This window comes from Balaenoptera acutorostrata, chromosome 4 (assembly GCF_949987535.1).
Source record: "Balaenoptera acutorostrata chromosome 4, mBalAcu1.1, whole genome shotgun sequence".
NCBI lineage: Eukaryota > Metazoa > Chordata > Mammalia > Artiodactyla > Balaenopteridae > Balaenoptera > Balaenoptera acutorostrata.
This window is the reverse complement of record NC_080067.1, coordinates 54862987-54890408: the sequence shown is the minus strand read 5'-3', so window position 1 is coordinate 54890408 and position 27422 is coordinate 54862987. Positions and strand designations below refer to the sequence as shown.

Here is a 27422-nt window from a genome sequence, read left to right as displayed (position 1 = left end):
TTTAACAGAGACAGGGGAAGGACTCTCATTTATTGAGTTCTAAATATGTGTCTAGCCCTGAGATAGGCAATTTTAAGAATATTATCATTTTTAAATTCTCATAATAGCTCTCTGAGGAGGTCATTTCACAGATGAGAGAAGAAAGGTTAGTATAAGTTAGATACCCCCAAGGTCACATAGACCGAAATTCCTGGTCAGTCTTCAGATCTCAAATCCTCGATCTTTCTACTCATAAGATGTTGAGAATCCAAAGATAAACTTGGCCTACTTGAGCTTTGGAGAAGGAGGAAGGTCTTGTCTTTTTTAGGAGGGGGGAGGGGAAATCAATCTCTCCCACCCTTTCTTTTCAGTAATGCTAAGGGAGGTGGAAGAAGTTTAAGAGCAGCAAGGGCTCCGTGAAGAAGCGGGGAAGCTTTCAGAGGGCAGGAAGCGGGTCTGGGTAGCCAGCTTTGTCCATTGCCAAGTCCAGCAGAGGTGGAGCTTCTGGCAGAGTCTGTGCATTCGCAACACACCGATACTGCAGAGTCCTGCCTGGCCCTTTCCCCGGACAGAGAGCTGCTTGCATCTCTTGCCCCTCGGCCTCATATAGCCTGAGATACTGGAAGCGGCACCTGGAGGCTCAGTAGGCCAGGCAGGAGTTGTCAGAGAGAAAGCGCGCGTGTGCGTGTGCGTGTGTGTGTGTGTTTGGGGGGGGGGGCGTCTGGTGAGAGGCTTCGGCTCAATAACGTAAGGGGTTGGGCAGCCCACGTGACTCCAGGAGGGCGGAGACGCAGCTAGCTGGAGGGAGGACTGACAGGCCGCGGGGAGGGTGCGGGGTAGACGGGGCAATCTGCATAACTGGGGAGCTGTTCCGCAGCAGCGGCTGCCTGCTGTCTTCCTTTGGCGCCACCACCCAGCATCGCAGGAGGCAGGGCCGGGCGCTGTAAGTGCGGACCGCCAGCCATCAGCCCCGGCAGCCAGGTCATCGCCTCCAGCCCTCCGGTGAGTGAACGTCCCCCTTCGCCGCGGTCTGTCCGCCTCCGTGCCCTCTGCATCCCAGCTGGACCCCCGCGCGTGGGAATGATTGCCTCTGGTTGAATGAACCAGGGAGCCGGAGCCGCCGGGAGGGGGGAAGCAGGAACATGGCGCGGAGGCTGAGGCGCGCCCTCGGGGAAGGGGTCTCCTGTAAGAAGGAAGGAGGCGAGTCGGGGTCTCTCCGGCTCTGGCCCAGAATGTGGCCTGGACAGCATCCGGGGTAGGGGGACGCCGGGCTCCAACTCGCAGGGCTACCAGGCGGGGCTGGGACGAATGCAGCTCCGGCACGGCGGGAGACAGAGGCTTAGGAGGGAGCCGCGAGCTGCGTCCGGGCCCCCCGCCCCGGGTCTCCGCCGACGCCGGGCTCGACCTGTCCCCCCATGCCTTGCACACACCGGGCTCGCAAAACTCGGTTCTCGGCCTCGGAAAGAGCCCACGGAGAGGAAGAGACGCTTTTCCGGCCGAAGCCCGAGGGGAGAGCAGGGACAGACAACGTCTGCCCTTTTACCAGAGAGCAAACTCTTCAAAGGGACTCTAGCTGAGCCCGGTGACCTGACCAGGCCAGTGCGCTCTCAGGAGCATCTGTCCCCAGAGAGCGGTGACACGCCAGGGGCGACGAGGAGGACGTGATGGGTGAAGTGTCCAGGGAAGCTCCCTGGCCAGAGGGGGCAACCCTGGGGTGAGGATTCTCACCTGCACCTAAGACTCCTCTCTTCCCCCATGCCAAAGCACATCAGTGTCCTAGGAATCCAGAGGGCCAGAGTAGGGCAGTGTGGCCTTGCGGGACGCAGCCCCCAACCTCCTTCTCGCTCTTGAGTCACCCCCTCCCTCCCCCGCCCAACCCCCCACACACAGGTATTTTGCTTTGTGATTGAACAGTAAGATAGAAGTCGCCAAATGACTAGAAGCGAAGTGAAGGCGGAGGAAAGATGCGGGAATGCTGGAACAGTAGAGCTCTCGCCGGCTCCTGGCGCTCCCCACCCCACCACCTGTGCCAGACTCGGTTCACTGAGGTCTTGAACTGAGAGGCGCAAAGGAACCGGCTCTTGGGAGGGATTCTCACCGAAGTGGCGGGGCCGGTCACTGGCCAGAGTTGACCAAGAAACACAGAATGATAACCCACCTCCTCTCCCCCGGCCCACCCACCCCGACCAGAGTCCCCTCCAGGAAGGGGTCCGGGAGAACGCCAAGCGGCAGGATAGCACCAGTCAGGAGCCTGGACCACAGAGAGGATGGCGGGGAGGGGCGCTGTCCGCGGTGCTGAAAGTTCTCCGAGGCAGGGAGATAATCGTGCCAGGGGACTGGCGGCTCACCGCTTGCCAACATTTCTCCAAAGCAGAAACTGCGTTAGAACCACGTAAAGGGGGTCAGGTGGAGCAAGCGACCTAGAGAGATGGGTAAAGGTGCTATGCATTCCCTGGTTCTCTGCCTTCCCCCGGACCCCGCTTGGAAGGAGATTTTCCCCACTCCTGGGTAGAGGAGCAAGGAGCGGGTGTCACTCCAGGATCCAGCTTTGTGGTCTTCGAATGGGAAAGAATGTGGCGCCTCGCTCTGTTTTCTCTGCCTGCGCTGTGAATCTTCCTGTTGGTAAAGCGTTGGAAACACAGTTAGGGTTGCTGTTCTGGTAAACACTTCCGTGGCTTTCAAGAACCAGAGAACTGTGAGATAGCACAAAGGAAAAGGCTTCATCAATGGAGAGACCGGGCTTTCTATTCCTGGCCAAAGTTTTTTCTCTCGTCAGCACCCTTCTCTCCCCACCACACGTTATTTACATCCTCTAGATATAGGTCTCTAAGCAGCCCGGTGTGTTTCTTTGATGAGTCTTTTACATTCTGGGCTAGATGAGGAAGGAACTAAGCCAATTTAGGGAGGCCACGATAAGAGAATATTTACTAAAAACCTACTATCTGCTGAATCATATTATCTCATTTAAGCTTTACAATAGCTGCTAACCATAAGTTTCACAAAGTTAAGAAAACTGAAGTTACGTATGTCAAATCCAGAGCTTGGATTCAAATTCAAGTCTGCTTAACTCTGAAGTGCAAGCTATTTTCAGGCCTTCATTTTGGCATTTGGCTTTGGATAGCTGTTACTGGAGAATATAGCAAGAGTCTGTCAAAAGTAGAGGCCCTGCTTTTTTTTTTTTTTCACACACACTACTCTCTCTTCCAACCCTTTCCTCTTTAATCTGTTCACCCACCCACTGTCACTCACTCCCACCATACCAACTGCTTTTGTGCATGCTGCTTGAGACACCACTGTTCACACAACTTGAGCTTCAGGATAACAGAAACACATTAGAGGACTAAAACAGCAGGTTTTCCTGAAAGAACAGCAGGGCTTCGGGGAATCTGGAGGATTAGAGCCCACTTGTGCTTTCATATTTAGAATTACACCCTTGAGTTAGAGGGCTGGAATAATCTTCAAAATCATTAAGCATCATTGTTTTACAAAAAGGAGTATTTGGGAACCACAAGATGGTTATTAGTCTAAGTCAGAAAACTGAAAGGTTAGGATTGGAATCCAGTTGACCTGACTCCAAGGCCAGTGCCCTTTCCACTACCCCCATGGTGCCTCAAATATTCTTCCATGCCTTCTTTATCTTTGACAAGAACATCAGCATGAGTGAACTATACTCAGTAATTATAAACACTTAAAATACAAGCAGTCCTCATTCCTACTTTTTCTTCCTATTCTTTCCCCTTTGGTCTCACTATTCCAGTGTTGTCTGACCCAACATAACTGAGATACCTGACCCACCTTCCTCAGTAACTGTTCTCCCTATAGCAACAAATTGCAAATGGGGAAGATGGTGTGGCATTTCTTTGCTTGCCTTTATGTTGCCTATATTCCCTCTTCTATGATCTACTCTCAACAAATAATTTTGCCTAAATCAGTTACCCTTAGCATCTTCCTATGTTCTCAAAGGTACTTGGAAGAGGCCTCAAAAAGATCTAGGCAGAAATAACTGATCATCATAAGTGCTGATATCTATCAAATGCTAGCCACTATGCTAAGTCCTTCCATAAATCATTTCATTGAATTTTCACAATTCAGTCAAGTAGATAATTTCATTAGAGATGGTCCTAGAGTTCTAGTCTACTCTAACATACACTGGACCTGATACTATATTCATTTTTGCTTGCTTCTCTTTCAGCCCACAGTAAAATCTCACCTTCATTAATTGGATTTTCATAGCCGTAGTAATCACACTGGCAAAATGTAATTTTTATATTGAATTGGATAGTTCTAGCCTGCTCCAATATGTAGAATTTAGAAATTGAAATTCAAATTCAATTCAAATGGCACTGTTCTGCTCTTTTATCTCTTGATATTTATCACAACATATTCCTCCCATTTGTTATCCTTTACTTAGAGATCCCTTTATGTCTTCCTATTACTGACATTCTGCTTCAAACCCCCTATAGAAGCAATTAAGGCATAACTCATAATTAAATGCATAACTTCTATTATACCCTCACTGGGCGATCCTGCAAGGGTGCTGTTGCTGGGTTGCTCGGCCCCATGAACCATAATCTTACACTGTCTAGAACCACTCTATCCAATATGGTAGTCGTTAGCCACATGAAGTTGTTTACATTTTAGTTAGTTAAAATTTACACATTAAAAATTCAGTTCCTTAATTACAATAGCCATATTTCAAGTGCTCAGTAAAACCGTATGTGGCTAATGACTGCCTTATTGGACAGTGCAGATACAGAAAACTGCAGAGAGTTCTATTGGACAATGTTGCTTTGGAAAGTGCTAAAATCATCCTCACAGCAACTGAGAACGTCAAACTGGGAATAAAGATTTGGGACTCTGTTTTGAAACATTTGCCATGAGAGGGGAAAAAGCTACTTGTGCCTAGGACATCCCCCAAAGCCCAAAGATGCTCAAGACAATAAGGCTAGCAAGGAGGACACGTCTCACTGAAGGAGCTGGTGACCTCTGGAGTTTGCTTCACATAGATTCCATTTTACCATAAAGTAAAGTAAAACGTTCCATTTTACTGTCTTACTGGTTTCCTGAATTCCAACTTAGAAATAACCTAGCGGTTCTTATTCAAAATTCAAGTTTATATAAACTTGATATATATATATATCTTATATATGATATATGTATATATTTGTCTTAAGATAGATAGATAAACAGATCTTAACAAAGTCTTAACAAAGGAATGGTAACTTGTAAGATACTCTGCCAGAGAAATAGCTGAGATATACTCTTAGCCTGATGCTGGTCAAGCATGCCACTCTCAGCCAGTTGTTGCATATGTAATTTTATCACTAAAGGGGAACTTAGGGAGATTGTCAACTCTGGTCTCTAGCAGATCATGCTGGCTTTAATTATAAATATCATTTTGGGAGGAACCATGGCTTATTCATTTCATGGGAACTGTGTATCTCTTGAAAGGGCTTGGATTTTGCAAGGGAGAAAATATTTTACCTCGGAACTGAAAAGAGTTTAATTTTCACTGTTTTTAGCTTGAGGGATTTAACTGATTTTACATCCCAAGAAGTAAATAGAACTGACAATGTAGCTTTGAAACTCACGCTGGTAGTATACAATCATTCACTTAATCAATAAAGTAATTGAGGAGTGTCCTGTATTAGCACAGAAATGCTGTGGTCACAGGTGTTGCAACTCCTATAGCCTGGCACATGGGTGCTCAGTAAATATTTGTTGAATTCAGACCATTGTTCCAGGTCTGTTCATGCCATACCCTCATCTAGCCAAGAAATGAGTATTCCCTGCGGCATTTTCCTTCAGCAAATAAAACAGGAGACAAACACAGAACATCAAATCTTACCCTGACAACCACCCTCCTAGGCCCTCTAGGGGCACAGGTAGTGATGGCCAAGACAGACTGCTACTGAGAACTGTGCCTTGCTGTCCTCTTCCAGGGAACAAGGGACACATCAGCCCAAAGGCCTTGCATTTCACTATGATGAGGCAATTTCAGAAACTTAATGCTTAAATGGAATTGTATGCTATTTTTCACTTTTACCTTAAAGAGATATTTATTTCCTTGAGAAAGTATTTGATTGGCCTTCAAGATTGTTGCAGGCAATTACTCTTATTACTAAATTCAGAGGGAGCTTAGCTTAAAATGAAAACACATATATTGATCAGAGGAGAGCTGATGACATCACAGTCTGGCAGGTCATAGAATATTATCCTTTTCCAGGAATAATTGGGCCTCCCTTTAAAAGTTTTAACTGGTGATTACTGACAAAAGTGAAAGAAAAATAGATCATTCTATTCTAGCAAGTCAATAAGCAAATGCCTGGAATTAACTGATACTCATTTGCCAAAGGCAAAATATTCCAACCCAATAAACTGTCCTACAAATGAGCAAGCTGGTTTCCATGGCCTGTTTATTTTTTAAATTGTTTTTTTCCCTTTGTTTGTTTTTCAAATAATTAGCAAATTAAAAAACAATTGCATCCAGGTGTTTGAACATTCTGATGACAAAATGTTTCTCATAATTGTAAAGACTTGATCGTTCATTAGAGAAAATATTTATACAATATATTATTGTGCCAATATTTTGTAACAATCACACAGCCCAACTGTCTTATTTTGCAAACAGAGAAATCGAGGCTGAGAATGGTCACCCAAGTTAATAGCAGAGGCAGAATCAAGACTTGAGCCTTCTCTCTCAATCCACTGCTCTTTGCATCTTTTAACATCATGCATCTTTTCATGAGTCATGAAAAAAATTTTTTTTTATCAATGAGCTTAGCCACCAAACTTTTACCAGAGCTGCTAAGAGTAGGAAAGTGAAGGTATTTGGATTTCAGATTATTTTCCTTGCACCCTCAGGTGAACTACTAGTCAAGGAAAATCAACAGGTAGAAATTTCATGGGTAGAACTATGAACCAGAAGAAAAGCATTCAAAACTTCAGAATCTTTGTTGCAAGAATTTGAGCAAGGATTTAACTCCTCTTACCTTCATCATCTTCATCTCTAAACCAAGAAATTTGAATTAAATAGTGTTTCAGGTCCTTCAAGCTATAACATTCTACGGTTCTATGAAATGAGGCCAAAGACTTGAATATACTACCTCATTCAGCCCAAATAATAAAAAATAAATGAAGATTCTTATTTTTACATCATTATTTATTGGAAGCTCTGACATTTCACGCTGGTACTTCACAAAGTAACGACAATAATAACAATGATGATGATCATGATAGCTAATACTTATTTGCGCTTACGCTGACCCTAAATGTTGGTAATGTTATTATCCCCTTTTTACAGATGAGAAAACTGGATCCCCAAGTAGTTAAATAACCTGCCCAAATTCATCCAGCTAACAAGTTTGTGCTTTTAAGCACCATGCGACACTGCGTCTTTGAAAACCAAATAATCGGTCTCTCAGATAACTGATGTGCATCATTTTTAGGCCACTTAACACACAAGCCCCTTCTCTGGGGAATTTTTACTTTACCTACATTTTCTGGCTAGAAGAGCAATCAAGAGGGTAAATAGAACTTCAGGTCTCTGGTTCTGATTAAACTATATAGGGATCTGCACTGTCTTTCTGCAAGATGGCTCTTGTCCTTTTTCAAGTTAGTCAGTTGTTTCAGTGGTTCAGTACTGAATGTTGGGCTTTGCACGATGCTGCTTTCCCCAGAATGTATGAATTGCCTGCGTTGCCAGAAATGAATGAATGTTGGTGTAGGATTCAGCACCTTCTATGGCTACAAATGTCAGCCTACCACATCTTCTCTGTTCACTAGAGTTTTCTGGATTTGCCTCCAGGTTTTTTACTCAGAGTGACAATCTAGACAGATTTTAAGGCAGAGATGGAGAGTTTCCAGAGTGCCATTTCCTGGTGGTGGGCTTCGGTCAAAAGTAAGACTAACATTTTCAAAATCATGTGTGAAATTCATTGTCTTCTCATTAACCCTACCTTACCAAATTAGTCAAACAGAATATATCACAGTATCTATCTATCTCACTGTGGATTTTAACGTGCACTAAATCTGCTCCTCATATTACAAGAAGGGCCAATGAGATAGCACTTTGTAAAACTCCTTATAAACCATAAAGTCTTTACGAAAGAAAGGAACAGATTTTTCATCCTTTCAGTTCTTCTCAGTCAAAAATAACTCTCAAGTTGCTGATATCCAGTCCTGAACTAGAGTTGACGGCTAAATCAAAGTCTTTAGGGTTAAGAAGATCTTAGATCTAAGCTTGCATGTCTAGAAAATGGCATTTACAATATGGGAGGCCTCCTGGTTTCTTCTAAAATCAATGGTTCTCAAACTCAGGTGCTATCTCACTAAAGGGTATTTTTGTTTGTTTGTTTGTTTGTTTTAAAGATTTATTTATTGATTGATTGATTGCTATGTTGGGTCTTCCTTTCTGTGCTAGGGCTTTCTCTAGTTGCGGCAAGTGGGGGCCACTCTTCATCGCGGTGCGCGGGCCTCTCACTATTGTGGCCTCTCTTGTTGCGGAGCACAGGCTCCAGACGCGCAGGCTCAGTAGTTGTGGCTCACGGGCCTAGTTGCTCCGCGGCATGTGGGATCTTCCCAGACCAGGGCTCGAACCCGTGTCCCCTGCATTGGCAGGCAGACTCTCAACCACTGCGCCACCAGGGAAGCCCAAGGGTATTTTTTTTTATTGTTACATACACTGGGGGTGGGTGTTACTACTGGCTTTGGTGCGCTGGGATCAGGAATGCTGAATATCCTGCACTAGACAGGACAACCCCGCACAATAAAAAAGAATCCTACCTGAAATGCCCATAGCACTCCTCTTCCACTGAGAAATAGTGCTCAAGGTGAGATGCTGTTCATGCTTCCTAGTTCCCCAATTGATGCAGAGAGAATTTACCTTTGGTATCCTTCCCCAGGTGAAATTCAGCCATACTCATGTGAAGTCTACAACAGCTCAGAAGCATTACTGGGATTCCAGTAATTTTATCGAGAAGTAAAATATAAGGTCAGAGATCAGTGGTTTTCAAACTGGCCCTCAGAAGTTTATATAAGAAGCCCCTTCCAACTTCTGCAGGTGCAAGAAGTCCCAGTAGGGTAATATGCCCATATTGCAAGGCCCAGACTAAAGGTTGGCATTTGAGGACCCAAAATTAGCGAATACAATTCTGAAAAACACCACCTTTGCAGTTCACTGGAGAAACACTGGGTTATGCTCTTACTTTATGAGAAGCATGGATCTAGCTAAGCACTGGCACAATCCCTGCCCTCAAGTCACCAACACTCCAGCAGTCAGACATGTAAACTCCACTAATTATCTATGCAATGTGACATATGCTATAACATGTTATGAAGGAGCCTCCAAAAAGAGACAAGGGAACGATTCACTTCCATACAGAAATTACAATTGAACCATACTTTGAATGATATATAATATTTTCTCATGTTGATAAATGAGAGGAAAGGCTATTGTAGAAATGGGAATAGTGTAAGCAAATTCTAGAAGTATGAATGAAAATGATATATGTGCAGACTGATGTGGTTAAGTAGAGACCTGGCCAAGAATGGTGAAAGGTCATACTGGAAAGACTCTGAAGAGACTTTAATACAGCTGAGTGGATGTATTTATTCAGCCTGGAGTTTATCCTTTGAACAGGGTTTTTATGAATATTTTGGGAATATCATTGAATTCAGGGCTGGTTCATGGCAGATATCAGAATCACGAAATCTAATCTCACAGCTGGAAGGAACCTCAGAAATCATCCCAGCCAGCCTTCTCCTTTCCCCATGTTTTACAGTTGAAGTAATTAAAACCCAGAGACATTAAGTGACTTGCTCAAGGTCAGCCAGCAAATTAGTGACAGGAGACAGAATAAAGACTAGAGCCTAGTCTATCCTCTTAGTTCATAACATTTTGCCCTGCTCTGTACCGCCTTCAGGAATTTTATTCATCATTGGAGCATAATCCAATGTAACACACAATGTGATTATTAAGTATTTATGAAGCTCCAAGTTTTCCATAGCTCACTATTAAGATATGGTTCCTTCATAACAGCCAAGTGAGAGATCAGATCCTGGGCTGCTTCTACATGAGAATATTCTCTTCAGAAACGCAGACAAGCAGCATGCCCAACACATGGGCATGGCATTCTTCCCCCGCCTCACACACCCTCCCCGCCTCTTCGTTTCAAACTGCCAGAGATTATAGAGGCACAGCCTGAACAGAAGGCATCTTAATCTCTGGTGATTCTGTAAATAATATGCTGTTCATGCTTGCATATAAATGATCACAGCCTCTCTATTTTCTAGATGAGGGAGTCTTCAGAAAGATGAAGTTGCCTGCACACAGAGCATGTCAGAGATAGGATTTCAGGCTCCAGAGCACCATCCCTCTTTGTAGCAGGGTTAAATTTTTCACCCATCTGCACACTCCTAATAATTTATCCAGGCTTATGGTCTTAAATTTCATCTCATAGTCAAGTTAGTCTGTGCGTATTTAGGTTCTGAGATTGCTTATTTCCCACTTGCCTTTCTCTGGCCACCTGTCATCCCACATACATCCAATAGAGATCATCTAAACCAATCCACTCAATTTACAAGAGATGAAACTCTCTCTCTGAGAGCCAGAGAGGTGAAGCCACTTGCTCAAGGTTGCACAGCTAAAAGCAGCACTGTGAACAGACTAGATTCTCTGGCTCCCAGTCCCAGGCTTTTCCCTCCACACCAAGCCGCTGCTTTCCAACAGTAGGTAACAGAGCATCTTCCCACTCTCCACACCCCCCATTCGCTGACCACCCCCATAAGGATGGATGGAAATGACTGACTGCACTGTGCTCAGATGCTCATTCCAGGACCTTGTTTAGAATACCCACAACTCATTATCGCCCACATTGTATTGATCCATCTATCATATTAAGAAGCTGGTTATGGAGGGAGGACACTTTCTAGTCTAGAGGCTATATACGATTAATGCCATTAAGGTAGAGATCACCACAGAAAACAGTGTGCCCAAGAAAAAAGAGGGCAGGGTCCATGGCTCCCATCATTTGATAATGGAGCAAAGTTCATCCCAAATTCATTGTAAATGGCAGGTTATTAGATTCATAATCCCAGAGACCAGATAATTGGGTAAATGGATAGATTTAAGCAAGATTGGTTAAAAAAGAGTAAGAAAGTAAAAAAAGAGAACTCCCAAACCATTTCTGCTTCAGGGGCAAGGTGTTTTGCCCGAATTGATCAGCACGGTACATTTAATTTAATGTACACAAGGCTTACAATGATAGGGTTTTTCTTTTTTAGAAAATCAATGAAACTCATATTTTCTATATAAATTCATTCTGAGAAATCATTTAAAGACAAAAACAGGTGGTGTTTCAGTAAAAATTGTGTTGAAAGAGAATGAGGGAAGAAATCTAAGAACTGGCTTCTCAGGTAGGGTTTCATAGGGTCATGATTGTCTCACAGTCTGACCAGCCTTATTACATATAGAAACTTAATTTTATCAGTTCTATCAAAAGTCTTCTAGCTCTGAAGAATCAAGCCATAATCTCCAAATCCCAAGAGGCTGATGTGTTAACTAGATGCCAATATAGTCACTTGCAATGCAGGATGCTTGTGAGTGTTCCCCAGGTCATTCCCATCCTGGTATTAGGATAGCAAAAAAACCGAATGAGATGACTTGTGAGCACATCAGGATCTATGGAGTTGGACAGGCAGTCTCATGAAATTTGCCATCCAGGCTGCAACAGGGACTACAGAATTCTTCCAAATTCCACTCAAGAACACCTTTCAGGTTACTGGAATGTTGGGCCCTTCAAATAAAGGGTCTTGTTTCCCCTTTCCCTAGTGTTAGAGAAACTTTGGGAAATTATTTCAGCAGAAGGTAGAGACTTTATCTAGTCTCCATGCATCTCCCATCTTCTGTTAGGATATTATTTCATACACGTTATAACTTCCTAACTCATAGTCTATCTTATATTTGTTACAGGCTAGTCTTCTTTAGGGAGTTCTGGTAGGTGCCCCAGTTTAACCACCAGTCATGAATAAGCCATACTAGTGGTTGGGTTATTTCTGTAAGGGGCAAAACTCTTGTACTTTGTGCTGATTCTGTTTATTCCTCTCCAGAGGGTGCCATGATCTGACCTTGCTCTGAGAGCACCAGATCTGGTTTATCCTTGTCAGTAATCTTCATGTGTGGACCCTGACATTTGAAATTGTATTCATTAGTCACTCTCAACACAGAAAACATTCATGGGGTGACTATGACTCATCCACAAAATGCCAAAGGAATCAACTTTCAAAATGTTTTTTTAAAAATCAGACACCATTGTTACCTCTGACAGAGGTCAAACAAACCATTTTAACTATTCTTATTCTCCCCTTGAGCAGACTAGTTATCCTAGCTCCAAGCAGGCACAAACTATTCATCATCTTAAGGGATTCATCTTAAGTTCTTTCCTAGTCACACAGACTTTTGACACACTTTCTATTCCAGCATCAGAACATAGAGGAAGACAATACCTGAATGAGTATAGACTGTCGTGCCAGAAATAAATTCCTAATATAGACGACTAAAACATGCCACCATAGAACTTAATGTCAAAATAGAAAAAAGACTTCTCTATCTCAGTACTGTCTTCATGACTAGCCTGTGTTCTTCTTTTCTGCCCCCAAGACTATTCCAAACTACAGCTGTAAATAAATATTATGGTGCCAACACAGTGCATTAGGGATCTGGGGAGAACCTGTCAGTTGAGCTTTGTGAGGTTATCTCTTTATACATGTGATTCCAATATGGCAAGTTACTGAGCGTTCTTCTTAAAGTCAAGGATAATTACATGGCTACATCATAATACTTCCGATAATAGTAATAACAGCTCACATTTACTCATTTAATCCTATGATATAGGTATTATTATCCCAATTCTACATATGAGAATTACTGAATTTAAATGACTTGCCCAAGGTCTCATAGCCAGATTCAAACACTGTGCCCTCTGACACCAAAATCTTCCCCGTTCGTATTACTCATCCACAATTTTAAAATTCTCTCCGAAACAGACTAATCTTAATATATCTTACATGAGTGCATGGATGATAAGAATGACTTTGCAGCTGTACCTTCATGGCCTTATGAGAGGATTAGACCCAGAGGTCCAAAGACTTAGTGTGGAACCTTGGGCAAGTCATACCTTTTCTAGGCCTCAGTCACTCCATCTAAGAAAGAGAAAAATAGTGGCTCTTTATTCATTTAGTTATTCACTCATTCAAAAAAATATACTAAAAACTGAAGCTACAAAGGAGAAAAACACAGACTAGGAGCTGTTAATAAAAATAGGAACCCCTGTTCAGACTATTGTTGCTAAAATTAAAACAATACTAAGTCCCAAGTGCCTAGGGTATGTGGAGGATTGCATTCAGGATTGATTGTTTTGGGTTAGTTTCTTAATCAGCAAAGTGATTTGAATTCTTCTCATGTAACTGTCAACTAAACAAAATTACAGGCCCAACTGACCAATGTAATGCAAGTTACTACTTACAAAAACAATGGCCTGGATCCTCAAGGTTCCTGCGAATGGTTTCTGAAGACAAATTTGTCCTAAACTGTCAGCGATGCACAATACATCTCTAGACGTAAAAGAAATTAATACTGTAGAACTTCAAAGTGCATTTTCATTTGCCTACAGGAACTCATTTCTTTCAGTGAAGGCTGAGATTATGTGATTACCCCAAAACAAGAACACAGTACAGGAAGACTAATAAGCTGTAATGGGAGAACTGATGGCAAAAGGGATATTTATTAAGCAAAACAGGATGGGGGATTTGAAAGAAAGGGAAGTAATTTGAAAGGCCATTTTGTTGTTCAGTTTAAGAAAATTCTAAAGGTTAATCTTGCTGATGGACTAGAGGATATTAAGAAAATGTTGAATGAGAGAGTAAAAAAGAAACTTAAGTCAACCAAGAAAATGGAGGGGAAGGAAATCGCATTCTTCCTAAAGTACTTTCCCTACAAAGGAAAAGTTGGGGTCGGAGGCACGGGGGCATTTGCTGGGCAGTGAGAAGTGAGATGCATTTCCCTTCCCCCAGTCAAAGTCTTTAACAGTGTTCCAGGCTTGAGAGTAAGGGGTATATCTCACACAAATAAGCAGATGGCTCTTTCTCAGTTCTGAATCACTCAATTTGCCCCCAGTTTTCAGAAGTCACTTGCAAAAGGCATCGTCATGAAGCCATTAACTAATGATCCCCAATTCACTAAGCCTAGAAGCCTAATTTATATACAGGAAACTATTTGGACTTTTAAGGTAATTTTCTCCTCTTAAGACAAGGGACATCAAGCCTTTCCCAGCACATGACCAAAACAAAACAAACACAAACTCAAAAATCAAGGGGGAATCACAGTCATTAGAAAATGAAGTAAATTTGGACTTCCCTGGTGGCGCAGTGGTTAAGAATCCATGTGCCAATGCAGGGGGACACGGGTTCAAGCCCTGGTCTGGGACGATCCCACATGCCGCGGAGCAACTAAGCCTGTGCACCACAACTACTGAGCCCGCATGCCACAACTACTGAAGCCCACACGCCTAGAGCCCGTGCTTCGCAACAAGAGAAACCACCACAATGAGAAGCCCATGCACTGCAACGAAGAGTAGCCCCCCCCCTGCAACTAGAGAAAGCCCGCATGCAGCAACGAAGACCCAATGCAGCCAAAAAATAAATATTAATTAATTAATTAATTTAAGAAGAAAAAAGAAAATGAAGTAAATTTGCCAGCCTAATCTCACAGCTTAGTGTGTCTGCAGGGCCAGTTTCTAGTCAAAAAGTAGGGTAATACCAGTTTGTGAGTGGAATGTTAAAAGGTAACTTATGGCTTGACTGCATCACATCACTAAGGGTGATCCATTTTAACTTTGCTTTAAATGTTAAAGCAAAGGCTTCAGGGTTAGCTTTTTGTTGTTTTTTTTTTTTTTTTAGTAAACTATAAGGTGGTCCTCACCAGAATTTGTTTGTTACTCTGCTGCTTGGAGTGTTTTGGACAAGTGTTTCATTACAAGCTCGATGGCTATAAGATTAGTAAAACTCATCTGTCCCGGACCTTGAATGCTGAGCTAAGATTAGGCTTTAAGTCACACACAGTGGGAGTCCCCCAAGGTTTTCGTACAGTGAAGTTGTGACCAGAAGAGTGACAGAAGGTTCTGGCAACAGTGAGTGGGATAGATGAGTGAGACAGAGAGAGGATGGAAATAGAAAAGTCAAGTCAGGAGATGAAACTGGGAAAAACGTACAAGAAAAAGAGCATTTCATAGCTGTAGAATCAGGGGCCGTTGTTGCTATTTCTTGGCTGGTGAGGAACCATGTCGCCTGGATCCTGAGATGAGCACAGCTCCCACAGGACTGGGGGGAGAGAGCGCCCTCTCTCCCAGGCGTCACACCTGACTTGTGGCCCCCCTTTCTCTCAGCTGACAGGAGCCCCCCTACACTTGTGGTGAAAGGGTTGGTGGGGACAGGCAGAAGTACAAAGAGGGGGAACACCAGGTAAGCTTTGCCTGCCTGGAACCAAAATGGTGCCGAGGAGGCACCATGAGGAAGTGAAGCAGGGGCGGTGGATTCAAGTCTGCCTCTCTCCAGCTGTATGTGCCTCACCTCGCACAGGTCTCTTTGCTTTTTCTGGGCCTGAGATGCCTCATCTGTAAGACAGAAAGGCTACCATGGATGATTATCATGGTTCTTTCCAGCTTGAAAATTTATAACACCAGCAGCGTATTATTAAAGATGCATTTCACAGACCATATTCAATTCAATTCAATTCCAGCGTGGACCACTGTACAAAATGCCAAAGCTCCAAAGGGCTTGATTTCCTCTGTTTATTTTTTCTCCCTCCGTTTCTTGTATTTTTCCATTATTTTTCTCATAGAGTATTTTTCCCCTGTTCCATTTGTTTCTTCATTTTCTGGTGGCAGCAGGGAAGGGGCTGTTTCAATAAGACAAGAAACTAAGATCATCTGTTTATTGACAAGACAAGGAGAAGCCAGGGCCTAACCAGCCAGCTCTTTTCCACATCATTTTGCTGGTGACCCTCAGCCCAGCACCAGCAAGAAGAGGAAGTTGAACTCACCCTCCCTTCTGACTTATTTTTTTTTTATCACTGCTTTCTCTGCCAAGCTGCAGGCTTCCAGATGTTCTAGGCAACTCTCTCCCTCACTGCCTGCAAGCCAAGCAAGGTGATGGTTGTTACCCCCTTTACCCTAGGAAAAGTAATAAAGAGAGAGGCATTTTTTACAAGTCTTGCTGTAGTTTAGATTGACAATAATTAATATGCACACGCACATGTACACACACAGTCCAGCCTCCTATCTGCAACTGCCTCTATTTAAGCTTGGCTTCCTCAAATCCAGCCGGTCAGCAGGGCCATGGAGGCCTCACTTCCAAAGGACCGGACACTGAATTAGTCACTTATCTTTTAGTCCCTGAGCTACTATTGCATTTGAGAGGCATCAGCTCCTTGTCTTGCTCATCTCAGCTGAAGCTGAGCTCAGCTAGGGTCTCCCCTATTTTGCTCCCCTACCCCACTCCCACCTCCAGCCCAGGGCTTCCGACCCACTACTTCGGTGTCTCACTTCCTATACCAGTCTGGTTAATATTCCAAGGGCAACTTCGTTATCTCAAAAGAAAGAGAACCAGGATGGTATAGGAAGTGAGAGTCTGTTTCTCCTGCTCCTCATAGGCTAAGGAGACTAGAGATTTCCTCCTAACAGCCCAGGATTCTGCAATGAGAACCAGATTATTGGGTGGCTAGAAATATTTTAAAAATAAACACTTGATACCCAAGAAAGGCCTATGTGGATCTACATAGGGCCCAAAGCTGGAGAGATAAGGAAAGATTTAGTTGCCAAAAAAGTTCTATGGGAAGTATGTTACTATTAGAATTAGAGGAGGCAGTTGGTCCAGCCCTGTCTCCTAGAGTAATAACAATAATATCTGTATTTTAATCTAGTACATACCAGGCACTTCATATATTGAATACATTAACATGAATTAGCACAATAATCCTATAAGGTAGGCATTTCTATGTGCATTTTTTAGATAAAGAAATCAAGGCTCAGGGACTTCCCTGGCGGTCCAGTGGTTAAGATTCTGCACTCCCAATGCAGGGGGCACGGGTCCCATCCCTGGTCGGGGAACTAAGATCCCGCATGCCGAACATGCGGAAAAAAATAAAAAGAAAGAAAAGAAAAGAAAAAGAAACCAAGGCTCAGAAAGACTATAAACTTTAACAGGTGAGGCAGAGACTCTAACACAAATCTGTCTGACTTCAAAGACTATAGCCTATTACTTTTGCAAAAGGATAAACTGCTAAAACTTAAACTTGATGAAATAAAACCAAAGCCAGTGAACTGGAGACAGACCTCCTGGGTCCTGGGACTACTGCCTGTAACCAGCAGTGTGACCCTGGGCACATCTTTTAGGTTACACTTTCCTTGTCTATGAAATGAGTTTCGGATCCAATTATTTCTTCCAGCCCCAGCACCTGGGAGTGTGCTTTCTAGTCCCTGCATGTCTCTTTCACAGGAGCCAGCAGCTAAAATCTTATCTCAGCACAACAGATCTCTAACAACAGAAAGTGCCACTTCAGAGGCTCTGGAAATGACTCAGAAAATCATTCCGTTCTCCAAAGAGAACCTATAATTTATATGACTGTGATTACCCACTGGTCAGGGCCAGCCTAGGTAACATTCAGCACTGTTTATTCCACCAGCATTCCACTCCACGGCATTCTGATGTCATTGGAGAGAGGATCTGTGCTCCGTTTTTCGTCACCCGTGTGTTAAAGGGGATAGTGACTCAAAAATGAAACAGGGTAAAAGATCCATGTTACAACCCACACGTACCTCTTATGTGAAAACCCATTACGAGAACATGTTAATGGTAGGTAGGGCTGGGGTTATTTACCAGCAAGGAGCCTTCATTTAATAAAAGGAATCACCAGGATTCCTAAATAGTGTATGTTTACAGTCTGTCAGAGACTGAACTTGATGGAGTGATAGATACTAAATCCAATGCTGACTGAATGCAGATCAAAACCAAAGTGGGAACGTGTGTTATTTAATGTGAAAATAAGATATCCTGTTTGCAAAACTTTGCTTTACACACAACCATTAGGAACCAGTATTTGCTGAACTGATGTGAGAGTACATTTTGTATGGCAGGAGCCCCATAGGTATGAAGCTATGCAGCGGGGTGAGGGGAGGAGAATGGAAAGTGGAGGTAAGATGTGACGGAGCCCCATTTTTCTGCTTAGAAAGGCATCATGGCAGTAAATATTGCACTGACTTTTAAAAAAACTGGTAGGATGTTGCTAGAAGAGAGGATGATATATGGTGCAATTCTTTGAGTTAAACAACCAAAAATGAAGCTTCATCTAAGCCATCTAGAATATTAGTAGGGCTCCTTTGGTCAACATGTTAACAATTAAAGAGAGTTTGACAAGCAAAAACAATATTTCTTGTAGCAAGGCCGGCAACCAGACAGCCAGCATAAACAATGCCAGCATAAACAATATTTCCCAGGAGGAATCAGGAAATCTTATTACTGCCTCTGTGGTTTACCATGTCCTGACCCACAAACAACAATACATTATCAACAACACACTGTGGATAGCCTTTTAAAGTTTATGTCACTTTTCCACGTGGCATTTATTATTTAATCCTCTTCACAACCCTGCAGGGTACACAGAGCGAATATACTATCTTCATTTTATAGACAAAGAAACTGAGGTTCAGAAAGGTAGAATGACTTGTCTAAAGACACACAAGTTTTCTACAACAGATTAGTCTAATACCCTAGACTTCTGACTCAGTCCAGGGCTCTGTCCACAATACCCCAATAAGATCTGAGGCTTGGGGCACCCCCAACTATATCAGTTTAAGTGGAAAACAGCTTATATATTTTGTGTGAAGGTGCAGACATAGCAACTTCTCACACTGGGAAGTTTGTGAATCAGTTAACAAATATTTGTGGCAAGAAGTTTGCTAGGTTGTATATTAACCCTGAAAAAGACTAAAACATAGGTCATGTCCTCAGGGAGCTGACAGCTATGGGGCCTGGACTGTGAAGGGACTTGAGGCCACAAGATGTATTACCAGAAGTAATATTAGCATCAATTAAGGCTCAGAGAATGAAGAGGTGAGTCAGAAGAAAAAAATGGGAGAGTGAGGGGAAGAAGGGTTATAAGACCCAGGACAGGGCACTAACGCTTAAGGACTTGGCTTTGAAGGCATATGCAGGAAGGACTGTAGATTTAGGCCCTCTGGAAGAGGGGACTTGAAACTGAGACCCCTACACAGATCTAGGACCTTCAAAGTACCTCATTCTCCGTAAAAGGAGAGACAAGAAAAATCCTACCCACTGCCATCAATGATCATCAAGGGAGTTTGTCTCTGCCCAGAGTTCTGAATAGAGAACAAAAAAAGTCTTGCCTGAGAAATCAAAACCTCAGCCTTTCCACACAAGGATGGAGTCCAGGTTCACACTGCTCACTCAGTATGAGAATCCCAAGGCTGGGAATTTAACATAAAAATTGGGCCACAAATACCCATGAGGCACCTGGCAGAAGAAAAATGCAAAACAACTCTGGAAGGATACTCCCACAACCCAGGCCAGACAGGATATCCTAGATAAAACAAGCTCCACTGAAGTTTGCTCACAATCAAAAATCTAAAAACAGATAAAGAAATACTCCCCCATGAGTTAGAATGAGGAAACACAAATAATTGGAGGTTATCCCAAGAACCTAAGATAATAGAAAATCTGAAGGAGACTGAAATAAATGTGTTTAAAATAATTTAAAAACCAAAAGAAAGTGGGGAGGGGACCACAAAGAAAGAACAAGATGTCATGAGAAAAAAAATAAATGAATTTGAAAAAGAACCAATTGAATTTTTAGGAGTGAAAATATGGTCACTGAAATTTAAAGCTTAAGGAAGAGATAACACATAGCTAGAGAGAGAATCGGTGAATTGAAAGATTTTAGGCAACTGCACAGGATGCAGTAGAGAAAGATAAAAGAGCTGGATATATGAAAACACCATTAGAGATGAGAAGAATGAAATGAGAAGGCCAAGCATTTATCAAGGAGGCATTTCAGAAAGAGAAATCAGAAAAAAAAAAATATGTGTAGGCAACAATGTTTGAAAATGTAATGCCTCCGAATTTTCCAGAATTTCATAAAGATATGAATTCTCAGGTATAAGGATAGCCACCAGTTCTGAGCAGGGCAAATAAAAATAACGTCATACCTAGATACATGTAATAAACTTCAGAATGCCAAAGACAAGACAAAAAAATCCTAAATGTACACAGCAAGCATAAAAAGATTACCTAGAAAAGAACAACAGTGGAATCTAAGCATACTTTTCAACAGCAACAATAGAGACCAGAAGACAGCAGAATAATATGTTCAAAATGCTGAGGGAAAATAACTGTCAATTAGTATTCTATACACTTTTAGAGTAAGGCTGAAATAAAGACATTTTCCAACAAATATTAGGATACTTAATCACTCAGAGACCTTCAATAAAAGAACAACTAAAGAATATTCTTCTATGGCTTCCCTGGTGGTGCAGTGGTTAAGAATCTGCCTGCCAATGCAGGGGACACGGGTTCAAGCCCTGGTCTGGCAAGACCCCACATGCCATGGAGCAACTAAGCCCATGTGCCACAACTACTGAGCCTGTGCTCTAGAGCCCATGAGCCACAACTACTGAAGCTCGTGTGCCTAGAGCCCATGCTCTGCAACAAGAGAAGCCACTGCAATGAGAAACCTGCGCACCACAACCAAGAGTAGCCCCCGCTCACCGCAACTAGAGAAAGCCTGCGTGCAGCAACGAAGACCCAACACAGCCAAAAATAAAATTAATTAATTAATTATTTTAAAAAGGAATATTCTTCTAGAGGAAGAATATTGAGACCAGAGGAATAATGAGCAAAGAAAGAAATTGGAAACTTGTGGGTAAACCTAAAGAAGCACCTCCCTGTCAAAAATAAATAAATAAACAAAAATAAAGGATAATGGCCAAGGCAGTGCAGACTTAAAAACAGGGTAGGAATATAATAGTAGCCAACAATAACACTGAAGAGTGAAGGAAATTAATATGAGCAAAAGGAGTTAAAGGCACTTGTTTCATGCAGAAAGTAGGGAAAGATATTGACTAGCTTCATATTTTAGGTCAATAAATTAAGGGTAACTAACAAAAATAATAGATGGTATATAATCAAATGAATAAAAAGGAAAATGTATTTTTTATTCATTTGATTAAAAAAGGGGTAAAGTGGAGAGCAAAAAAAAAAAAGACATGGTAAATACATAAGACAAAATAATATAGGGGAAATAAATCTAAATATTCCAGTAATCCAAAAATATCAACATATTAAATGAGTAACTTTAAGGTTCTAGGGTGGATTTTTAATATTTTATTTAAGGGATATACTTGAAAAACTAAAGACATAGAAAGGTCTAACATTAAGGGATAGAAAAATATAATCAATATTTTTCAAATACTAACCAAAAGAGGATGTTATAGCCCTGTTAGTATCATACAAAATAATTTTAGTATAAAATATAAACAAAAATGATAGTAACATAATCATAAAAGGAAAAACTTATCAGGAATATATAATAATTCTGAACCTGTATACCCCTAACAATATAACTTCAAAATATATAAAGCAAAAGTTATCAAATACATAAAATTCCCAAATGTGAAAAGCTATTAAAAAATTTTGGATGTAACATAGTAAATCAACAATACTTCCATAAAAAATTATTTGTTTTGAAAAATAATGTTTAGATAAACATATAAAATAAAATCTTTATTGTGTCAGAGTAAGGAAAGATTTCTTACATAAATCACACACACACACACACACACACACACACACACAAAGCAGATCATAAGGGAAAATACTGATAAACTGACTACATTATCATTAAAGACTTCTGTACAAAAGACACTATTTAAAAAAAGACAAGTCACAGAGTCATTATAGCATTATGAGCTACATATGACATATTAGAATGCAGAGTGAATGTTAAGATAGAAAAGAACACTAGCTCTCATAGCTCATTTCTTTCTTATAAGTGTAAGAATAAAAAAAAAAAGTTTAGGGAACTGGCTGGTACTGTTTTTACAGGTCAACACTACACAGTTAAATGTGTATGTGTGTGTGTGTGTGTGTGTGTGTGTGTGTGTGTCTTTTCTGTTATGTACTGTTCTAGACACATGGTGAAAGTGGTTATATATGTGACTCAGGCAATATCAATGTGTAGGCGAAATAAAATAAGTCAAACAGATTAACTGAATATAATATTTCACTGGAAATTAAAAACACCATACAGCTATGCTCAGGATTTCCTTCTGTTATGGAGAAGAGCTGCAAATGCTAGGCCACTCCCTGCTCTTGGTATTGTTTTCCATAAACCAAAACTTTGGTCCATTATGTGCAGATTATGAGGGACTCTGTGGAGAGGCAATGCTTGTTTTGTTTCTCAGGGAAGAGGCTCATCTCCCAGTTAGTTGACTTCTTTTGGTTTTTTTTTTTTTTTAATGAGGATCTTGAATCAGATGCGTATGTTTGATTGATTGATTGATTGATTGATTTTGGCTGTGTTGCGTCTTCGTTTCTGTGCGAGGGCTTTCTCCAGTTGTGGCAAGCGGGGGCCACTCCTCATCGCGATGCGCGGGCCTCTCTCGTTGCGGAGCACAGGCTCCAAACGCGCAGGCTCAGCAGTTGTGGCTCACGGGCCCAGCCGCTCCGCGGCATGTGGGATCTTCCCAGGCCAGGGCTCGAACCCGTGTCCCCTGCATTAGCAGGCAGACTCTCAACCACTGCGCCACCAGGGAAGCCCTCTTTTGGTTTTTTAACATAGAAGTTGTTTTAACCAAAAAATTTTTGAGGAGCACAGCAGTACTGGATAAAGAAAACCCAATCCCCATAGCTCCTTTTTTTGGGGTAAAATTTCTCTCCTCAGTATTTTCACAAGAATTGGGAGACTGAAAGCATTATTCCAACTAAATTCTCTTTTGAAGCAAATTTTACGTTAGCTATCAGAGGTGGAGAGAAGCATCAAAGGAGGTCTACAGTTGCCATGATATTTTAGCACCTTCCATTTTAGATTCTGAAAACCATGCTTCATTGGAAAGAAAAATCTCTGTTTAATTTGAGGATTCTGTCAGCAAAAGAAGTGCAAGAGCTGTAAGTCTCCTTGACACCACGATAAAATGAACTTTTAACAAAAAAGAAAAGAAGGGAAAGCCACAGACCTACAGAAGATACAATCAATGCATTTAACTATTAAAGAATTAGTATAAATCACCTGTATTTTAAAATTCCTACAGATGTATAAGAAACAACAGCACAGTAGAAAATGCGCAATGATCAGGAACAAGCAATTCACAGAAAAGGAAACCCATGTGGTAAAACAAACAAACAAACAAAAACCATGAAAAGACCTACTTAACAAATTGAATAATCAGAGAAATGCTGAACACATTAAACCCACTGAAGCCTTTTCAAACCTATCATAAAAGCAACAATTTTAAAGCCTGATAACACTAGGATGTGCAGAAACAAGAAGTCTTGCACGTTTCTGATGGAAGTACCAATTTCTGCAACCATTTCAGAGAGCAATTTGGCGGCTTTCTAGTATCTAGTAAAGTTAAAGGTCCCCCCACTTTATACCCAGCAACCCAACCACACAAGGAAGGAGACACACAGTGAAAGGATGTTCCCTGCAGCATGTTTCGCATTCGTGAAAAGAGAGAAGCAACCAAACTGCCAGCATTAGGAGAATGAGTAAATAAATTAGATTTGTACAGTAAGATATTACACCTGAGTGAAAATAGATTACCTAGACCTAGAGACAGATCAACCTCAAAATTAAAAATTTAAGTGAAAAAGCCAGTTGATACGATTTTTAAACATTTCGAACACAGACAACACAATAATCTATAATACAACTTACGTGGTTAAAAAAAATGTTTAAAACATCCATGGGAATGATGTGTACTATCTCCAGGATAGTAGTTACCTCTATGGAGAAAGAGGGAAGAGATGAAATAGGATAGCCTAAGCTATTAACTGGTACCTTTTATTTATTTTCAGAAAGAGATCTATAGCAAAATTGGTAAAATCTGTTAAATAGGAGTGGCTATCATATTGCTTTCTATACTTTTACATATGTCTGAAATATTTCATAATTTAAATTTTTTTATGTTTTGTTTTAAAATTTGAGGCACTGTGCCTAGTCCCATATCAGAGCAGCAAGATGGCCTCACTGAGGTTGGGGGATTCGAGAAAAGTCTTCCTAACAATTCATGAAAGAGAGTGGAGGGGGAATTCCCTGGCGGTCCAGTGGTTAGGACTCTGCACTTCCAATGCAGGGGGTACAGGTTCGATCCCTGGTCGGAGAAATAAGATCCTGCATGCCCCGCAGCGCGGCCAAAATAAATAAATAAATAAATTGTCATAGAAAAGAATTCTCAAGTCCCAAGAGAAAATAATTTTTAAAAAAATAAAGAGTGGAATTTTGGAGGTCACAGTCCTACAGAGAGAGATGAGGGATGAGACCATCGGGTACCCCAGGCAGGGCTCTCGCACACCTTGACCAGCCCAGTCCGATCCGTGTTTGTTTCTTCAGAGACTGGAGATCCCAGCAGCTACAGCCACAGGTGCTCTGTCATGGAAGGAAGTTCCTGGTCCCAGTGGATGACTCAGCCTGGCCAGAAAGTTGGCAGAGACTGAGCTGGTCCTTCTCACCTCTGAAATGCCAGTGGACTGAAAGGGTTCAGTTCGATTTGGTTGTTAATTACACACTGTGTGAGACTGGAATCTCACCTAATGAAGCCAACCATAGTCTGGCCTCCCAAATTCAAGAGGGGAGGGGGAGCGGGGGGAGAAACTCCGCATGTGTCAGTTGAATCTATTTGCTTGTTTTATAACCCAGGTATTAGAATTAGTAATTTTTAAAAAAAATCTGTGGCATTCAGCTAGAACAGGGATTAATCAATATCCCATTCTTGAATCAAGCAACCTAATGAGTGTTCAGGGGTGAAAATTTTTTTGCTAGAGAAAAGGAAGGAACAAAAAATTACTCTGTGAATGCTATGTCCCTTACATGAAAACAATTTTTAAACTGGTATAATGGTAGGCATGTTAAGGTGGTAGACTATAATCTTCTTCCTACTTTCTATATTTTTTACAATGATAGTTATCAATTTTATAGTAACAAAGTTTTTAAGAAAAAAAGAGTAACATTGTATTTCTGAAATCAGAAATACAGTTCTACTGTATTTCTACTGATTGAGAGAAATAGATGTTTTCTGGTACCCAGAAGAGAATCTTACAATCACTTAAGAAATCAATTTGAATTAATGACATTCCATCTTTCTAAAAGAGAAAAGAATTACATTCTATCTTCTCCCCCTGAACAAATTTAAAAATTGACACAACCCTTTGAAATCAAATGTTCTGTTTAAACAGGCCCTTTATCAGCATTAATACTAGCATTGGTAGGAACACATTAATTAGGAATTTTGTGAGGTACAAGTTTAGAAAGCACTGTATGTCACTTGTGGTTTTTACAAAACAGACTTTCATGCAATTAGACTCCTATATAAACCTCCCAGGACCGTCATTTAGCCAGGCAGTTACTAGCATGAAAATCAACAGTTCCCCAGAGAAAACCGTAATTCAAAAAAACACACGCACCCCAATGTTCACTGCAGCACTATTTACAATAGCCAGGTCATGGAAGCAACCCAAATGCTCATTGACAGATGAATGGATAAAGAAGATGTGGTACATATATACAGTGGAATATTACTCAGCCATAAAAAGGAATAAAATTGGGTCATTTGTAGAGATGTGGATGGACCTAGAGACTGTCATACAGAATGAAGTAAGTCAGAAAGAGAAAAACAAATATCACATATTAATGCATATATGTGGAATCTAGAAAAATGGTACAGATGAACCTGTTTGCAGGGCAGAAATAGAGACACAGACGTAGAGAACAAACATATGGACACCAAGGAGGGAAAGGGGGAGTGGGATGAATTGGGAGATTGGGATTGACATATATATACTAATATGTATAAAACAGATACCTAATGAGAACATGCTGTATAGCACAGGGAACTCTAGTTCACTTCGCTGTACAGTAGAAACTAACAGCATTGTAAAACAACTATACCCCAATAAAAAAAAAAAAAGAAAGAAAGAAAGAAAATCAACAGCTCACATCCTTTAGCTGAACAGGGCCACACACAGGGAGAACTATTTATATCAGGACTAAGCACTATTATAAAAGGAAGGAATTGCCACCCCTTCTGCTTAGGTGTAAGGAGAAGCTTAAACAAGCCATTCTTATACTATAACCTTATATTTACAGCCAGTGAAAAAGCCCAGTCATTGAAATCCAACTTTGTAATTCTCCATTGAGAATGACATTATAGGAAAAACATCATGTTTAACTCTGTCATTTGACATTTTTCATTCCAAGTGGGTGTGTTCCCTATTTGAATTTCAGCCACACAGTCTTATTACTGACCTACTCATATCTACCATGGTGATCTGAAAATAAAACTGGCTATTTGCCCAGATACCTCAGTGTACAAAACACAGCAAGTTAGAAGTAGAATGGGGATTTAGAACTTGAGAATTGTAAATCTGAAAGGGAATGTAAGTAGTTAATCCCTCCCACCCTGCTTTTTTATTTTCTAAATTGAGAATACCAAGGTTCCCAGCAGTTCTGCCTGAATTGGGTTGGTGCAGTTTCCCAGTGACTTGAACACAGGACAAGGTAGTATGAGATGCCCTAGGGGAGCTCCTCCCTGTATTCCAGACTTATCCTTCTTGCCCCCATTGTGTAATACAACCCAATTCCCCCTTGGCTGTCAGGACCAATCAGCCCAGCCAACACAGTAACCCCCTTCCTTCCCTTTTGATTCAGAGACATGAATATTACCCAAGATTACAAAACTATTCAGTGGGAAAGAGAGGACTAGAATTCAGAATTCACTCTTGTCTCTCAACAGATAGTAATTAAACAGCATTTACTGATGCTTACTGTAAGTCCTGCATTTTCTAAGCAAGTTCCATGGAGCATCTCATTTAATCCCTACAATAGCACTTTTAGGGAAGATGCTATTATTACCCCCATTTTACAAAAGGAAAAACTCAAACCGAGATGTGGAGAGCTCAAGTTACAAGGTCACACAGCTGACCAGTGACAGAGCTGGGATTGGAATGGAGGTAGTCAGATGCCAGATCTCCACTCTTATCCTCTAGGTCTTACTATTTCCTTCCCATCTATGTCTCCCAACCCAATGCCACTTCCACTACGCAGGCTCAAAGGGGTCCTACCGCTTCATTTCCGGCCTCAGCACCCAGCACGGAGTCTGACA

The 27422-nt window shown here is 41.5% G+C and overlaps 1 protein-coding gene across 1 annotated transcript in view; it reads left to right on the top strand.

The window, feature by feature from the left end:
* Nucleotides 1-828: 828 nt before the first annotated feature.
* SLC7A14 (solute carrier family 7 member 14) overlaps nt 829-27422 on the top strand; it is a 127366-nt gene continuing 100772 nt past the window's right edge. Inside the window, exon 1 of the mRNA XM_007197518.2 lies at nt 829-981. The gene's annotated coding sequence lies outside the window, so the exon portion shown is untranslated. The remainder of the gene's footprint in view (nt 982-27422) is intronic.